General features: G+C 50.6%; 1 long non-coding RNA gene across 1 annotated transcript in view; it reads right to left on the bottom strand.

Annotated features, from left to right (window-relative positions):
• The window catches only part of LOC125934170 (uncharacterized), a 73338-nt gene extending 68445 nt beyond the window's left edge, over window positions 1-4893 (bottom strand). Inside the window, exon 1 of the long non-coding RNA XR_007461257.1 lies at window positions 4142-4893. This is a non-coding gene — a long non-coding RNA (uncharacterized LOC125934170). The remainder of the gene's footprint in view (window positions 1-4141) is intronic.
• Window positions 4894-5701: the final 808 nt, after the last annotated feature.

The raw sequence follows: 5701 nt of genomic DNA, 5'->3' as shown, positions 1-5701 counted from the left end.
CGCGGGGTGCAGGCGGAGCCCGAGAGCGCAAGGCGCGGGCGCGCGGGCGGGCGGGGGGGACAGGCGACCAGAGCCGCGGACTTCCCACAGCTCCTAGGGCTGCCTCGGCCGCAGCGGCCGAGGACAGCAGGGCACCGCGCGGCCCCGGACGTCTCCTGCACCCTGGCCACCCCCGGCATCCCAGGCTCCCCGCGTGCCCAAGCCGCGCCTCCCCGCGCCGCGCCTCCCCACCGCCGGGACCTGGCGACGTCACTGCGGCTCTGACGCGCGCTAATGGAGGCACGGGCGGAGGCGGCTTGGCGCGGGTGTCCCCCGGGGAGGTCCCGGTCCTTGCAGCCCGCGGTCGCGTCCTTGGCCCTCCTCCAGGGGAACCTCGATTTTCCAATCTCAGGAATGCCGGCTGTCCTTCGGCTACTGATAAGGACGCGAGCTCATGGTAAAAGATTTTAACAATGCCCGGAAAGAAATAGCCGGACCCAAGAAAGAGACTAATAATAGCAGCCCGCTAGAGTTCTGCTCTTGTGCTCAGCGCTCTTAAGAACAGTAATAACGACAACAACCATAAGAGCCACCATTTATTGAGCGCTTACTCTGTGCCAGGCACTGTGTTAAGCGCTTTGCAGGCAACAACCCTCGGAGGTAAGTACCGTTATTATCCCTATTTTAAGGAAACTGGGGCACAGAGAGGTTAAGTCATTTGCCCCAGGCACACAGCTAGCTGATGTCAGTGCCAAAATTCCAACCCAGGCTGTCTGATCCCATGTAATCCTCATGTCAACCCATAAGGTCGGGATCAATCTCTCCATCTTAAAGATGAGGAAATTAAGGCACATGGAAATTTAAGTACCTTGCCCAAGGTCACCTAGCTGGAAAATGGATGCGGCAGAAAGCGAACCCAGGGCTCCTCTCTGTTCGCAGAACCCGCGGTCTTGGCCATAGGCGATGCCACTTCCAAACCACCTCCGACAGCCCAGCAGGCTTTGGCCCCGGGTCCCAAGAGGCGCAGCCTCTGCGGGGTATGGGTGGGTCCCCGCGGCCTCCGATCCCCGGGTGAATCGGATGTTTCGGAGCATCATCTCTGCTCAGCCCGCAGGCGTCAGATAGGGACGCGTCTCCCGGAATCCGGTCGGGACCTGGCCGCGCGGTCCTCAGAAGGGATGGAGCGGGGGCGGAGGCAGCGGGAGGGATCCCTGGTCCCACCTGCAGAGCGGCGGGGCTGGCGGCTTGCTCTGCGCGGCCGGCAGAGGGCGCTGTCGCACGCGCCTCGGGTCCCACGGTCACCAGACCCCGAGGCCTGCAGCCTCCGCCTGCGGATGCCTGGACTCGGAACGCCCCAAGTGGGAACCCCTTCTTCCTGGCGTCTGGCCCCCCTCTGACCCCTCATCTCAGCCCAGGGCCCTCTTTTCCTGACTAATCCCCGTTTTCTGTGGTCCTGCCATCCCACCATGGGTTTTCAAGTCTTCCCCAGTCCCTGCGCCATTGATTTAGTTACCTCTCGCTGAAAGGCTAGAACACTGATCCCATTCCATTAAAAACCTCAGGTGTTTGCAAGTCATACTCGGCTTTGTCTCCCCTTCTCCTGGCCCCTTTGGTGAGGTAAAATGGAGATAAACCACCTCGGAATAGATAACTAATTTTCTTCTCCGAAACAGGAGGAGGGGCTTGGTTAAGGAAGGAGCAGATTGATGAAAGGATCTATATTTTTTAATAGCTACAGTGTCTTGAGAGCTTGTTTTGTGCTGAGCCCTTCCTGTGTCTTGACTCCTCAATCCTCACTACAGCCCAGAGGAGTGCATCATTATTCTTTTGATAAAAGAGGCCACAACGGCAATGCTGGGAATCCACTAGGAGGACCTAACTTTATTATTTAAAAAAAAAAATTTTTTTTTGTTTTACTTAAGTAGGCTCCATACCAGTGTGGGGCTTGAACTCACAACCTTGACATCAAGAGGTACATGCTCTACCGACTGAGCCAGCCAGGCACCCCCAGGAAGACCTAACTATAAAGCCATGTTCCCATCAGCTGATCCAACTGAACAGAAGAGGTAAGATGCAAACCAAGCAACAGCAAACCAAAATCTGCTCCAAGAGTGCTTAGCAATACTACACACAGGTGAATTAGGGGCTTCGATTGCTTTGTGAGCCCAGTTTGGGACTCAAGTGTCTAAAAAAAGAAAAAACAAAAGCTAAAAGGGCAGGCAGAGGAGAACAGGAATGAGGGTTTTCACTTTTGCTTGGAAAAGCATCCTGAGAGGCCCACTCACTTTCTATGACTGGGCTCTGAGGAAATAAAGGTGGTTCTAGGAAAATCTGAAAAATATGAGAGGAAAAAAAAATGCCTTCTGTGGTTTTTACTTTAACCAAGACTCATATGGCTATTTGTGTTTTATTTTTAAATTAATGTGGCTCTCCCCACCCTTTAAATTGGCACATAAATCACAAAAACAGAAGGAAGGCCAGCTACACACTTCAAACTTGGTGGGTTTCTCAGGAAGGAGGTACATGACTTGAAGGGGAAATGAGGATTAAATGAGGTGCTTTAAACATTTGAAAGACAGACTTTCCACAAGGAACTTAGATCATAAGCCCTTAGAACGGGAGCTTTGTCTGGGTTTGGGCTCGGTATAGTGCCTAGAATCGGTGAGTGCCCATGAAATGTGGAAAACGAATCACACTTTTGGCTTATGTCTGCATCATCTAACCATCTGGGCCACCACTTTGCTTATGGTTTTAGAGTGTGGCTTCTAAGGGATTTTCCTGTCCCCTGGATCTTAGTCACACACCTTCCCCCAGACTCCTTACTTTCCCAGAAGTTTGCTCTGGGAATTCAGTCAAGGTGAGGCAATTGTTATTGATGATGATGTCACTAGGCTTGGTTAAACAGAATGACTGCTCAGCTCTGGAATCACCAGCTTGGTTTCCCTGCTTTTCCAAACAGGGAAACCAAGGCAGAAGGGACCTCAGGAGACTGTCACTTCACAGTTCTGATTCTCTTGCCCTATTATCTTTGAACTAGAAGGGTTCCCCCATGCCCAACACAAACAAGCCCTGGACATCCCAGGCTGCCTGTTGCAAAATTCTTGGACTTCTTTGACCTTATCTCTCTCTGCTGCTTCCCTCATTTTTTCTGTGCATTCATTCTACAAACATGCATTGAGAACCCACTATATGTAAGTGCTACTGATACAGCAGAGAACCCAACATGAGCTCATGAGCTCACTTTCTTCACTTCCCACCTGGCTCCTGACCTCATGGCTACAACTTGCGTGCCTGGAGAGGCCCCACGATAGTAAATGACTTGCTTCTCCAAGTGGGACAACTGCTCAGACATATCTGACATTCTGGTAGCTCCTGGCAGCTCCAGGAGACCACACCCTGTGACCTCAGGATACCACCTTGGTGACATCCATTTGGCAGAAGGTCTGGGTCCCGACATATACCCTCAGAGGCAGAGCCTGAAAAGGCTCCAGGTCTAGCACTTGCCCATACCTCTTCCCTCATTGTCATGCCTTCAGTTCGTATGATCATTGTTGACAACCTTAATAGCTTGGGCCATATTTATGAAGCATCTATTACAATGAAAAAATCCTACAGTCCCATAATACCCCACTGTTCAAAGGAAAATCTTGGCTTAAACAAACCACAGTGACTGTCTGGCAAGTGATGGATATGTTGGATAATGCTACGAGTGTTTCAGGTCATTTTGTTATTGAATCTTGGGATTGAGTGATTCATAATAATGAGGGGAAAGAAGAACACTAGCCTTGTTTCAGCTTTCCAGATTATTCAAATGGAATCGATTTTCAACATCAACATCATAGTTATGACAGAATGCTTAAGGTGCATTGTTAGTTTTTGTCTTTTTGGAACATTCATTAATTAATACTCAATGACTTGGTTGTCACCCATTCCAAAAAAAATTTTTTAAAGGAGAGAGTTTGAACTGTAGGATTCTGATTATGTCCCTGGAAGTCCCTGTAGAGAGTAGATTCCAAATTATATTCATTCTTTTTGAATATCCCAGCCCTCAAGACTGTCCCATCCCTGCTAGCTACAGCATCATTTTCCCTCCCCTGGAGGAAGGCAGAGGCCCAGAGACCAGAAGAATGAAGGAGAGTAGTGAGGAAAACTTTTCCCTTACCTGAGTTGCAGAGCCACTTGAATCTAGAGAACTGTTACATTTGTGCTGTGTCTGTATGAGTTCGTGGTTGTGCATTCTCTGGCTGATTCCAAAATCTCCATAACATGGGGGCCTGAGATACTCTAAAAAGAAGGCCTGTCTGGGAAGGACGTGTGTCCACCTACCAAGAAGTTCTTGGTGGTCAGTGTCTGCATATCCAGCGGCTCGGGTGAAGAGATTTGGAACCACTGAGCATTCCTGCTGGGATCTTTCCAAGCCCTTTTGGGAACCGGCAACAGCGCCTGTCTGGGGAAATTAGTTTTGCGCTTTCACAGAGTGAGAAATTCCTCAGGGGCATTCTTGTACTTGGGAAGAGAAATCAAACCCAGCTCATTCCTTTAGGGCCCATGCCATTAATAAAGCAGACCGAGTCCAATTCACTTGGTCCAGCCTGGGGCGGTGGGGTGGGGGCAGAAGCGGCGGAGTTCAGAGAATTCACCTGTGGCTAAGGCCCTCCCCGGACTGGCGCAAGCTTGAGGTTTCAGGGGATTGTGTTACCAGCGTGTAAACACCGTGAGTGACAGCCAACGCTCCCATTCGACCACAGAGGATCTCAAACCCTTCCTATCTTCCTAGAAACCCTGGCGGCCGGGCGGCTGCTTGCCGTCTGATGCAACAGTTTGCAACGCTCGCTTCTGGGAGCGGAGCCTGCCGCGGGGCGCTGGGCGCCCCGCCGACGCGCATGCGCGGACTGCGGCCCCGCCGGGCCGGGCTGGGGAGAAGCTTTTCACCAGATGTGCGGGGGGGCGGGGGGGGGGCGCTGAACGGCGCGGGCAGGGGCGGGGCGCGGGCGGGCTGGGAGGCCTTTGGCAGCTCGCGCCGGTGATCTGAGTTTAATTAAACTTCTCCCGAGGCATTGGCTGACTGATTGACCCAGTGATCCAAAAAAAATCAGAGAGGCCCGAATCGCCCTAAACGCGACGGGAGAGAGAAGTTGGGGAGTTGGCTTTCGGTTTCCAGAGCTGGGCCTTTGGATTGTGCCTTCCTTTCCCCAAACCCCCCAAGCCACAGTTAATCCGGGTTACAGGATCTCGTTAGGGCGTCCGGCCTCGCTTGTCTGTGCCCTCCTACCAATTTCTTAAAAAGGGAAGAACAGTGGTTACAGAGGGGGAAAGAGGTAACGTTCGTATGATAACGTCTTGATCGATATCTTCCCTGCCTCATTTCTCCACCCAAGAGCCTTAAAAGGTTTTATTAGCAGAAGGCATCGTGGATTATTTTCCCATTTTTTCAGCAATTCAGGTATTGCCTGCATGGTTTTCTTTCATACCCGCGTTCCATCTATATTATATATCTTAATTGACTTATTTTATTAACTTTCCTTATTCTCTAAATTAGCTTTAAATCGATTCCCTTTTTCCACATAGCCTTGCCCTAAGCGATAACATTAGCGAGATCACACCTTTGATATGTTAGTCATCTATTTTAATACACTTGAAAGTAAATTCATAACTATTCAAATAAAAAGAGATGTGTATGTTAGCTTAAAGTTTCTTGCCTACTGTGTTTGGAGGAAAACTC

The sequence above is a fragment of the Panthera uncia genome, chromosome D1, assembly GCF_023721935.1.
Source record: "Panthera uncia isolate 11264 chromosome D1, Puncia_PCG_1.0, whole genome shotgun sequence".
Classification (NCBI taxonomy): Eukaryota; Metazoa; Chordata; class Mammalia; order Carnivora; family Felidae; genus Panthera; species Panthera uncia.
The sequence above is the reverse complement of the archived record's forward strand: the minus strand, read 5'-3'. Positions and strand labels throughout refer to the sequence as shown.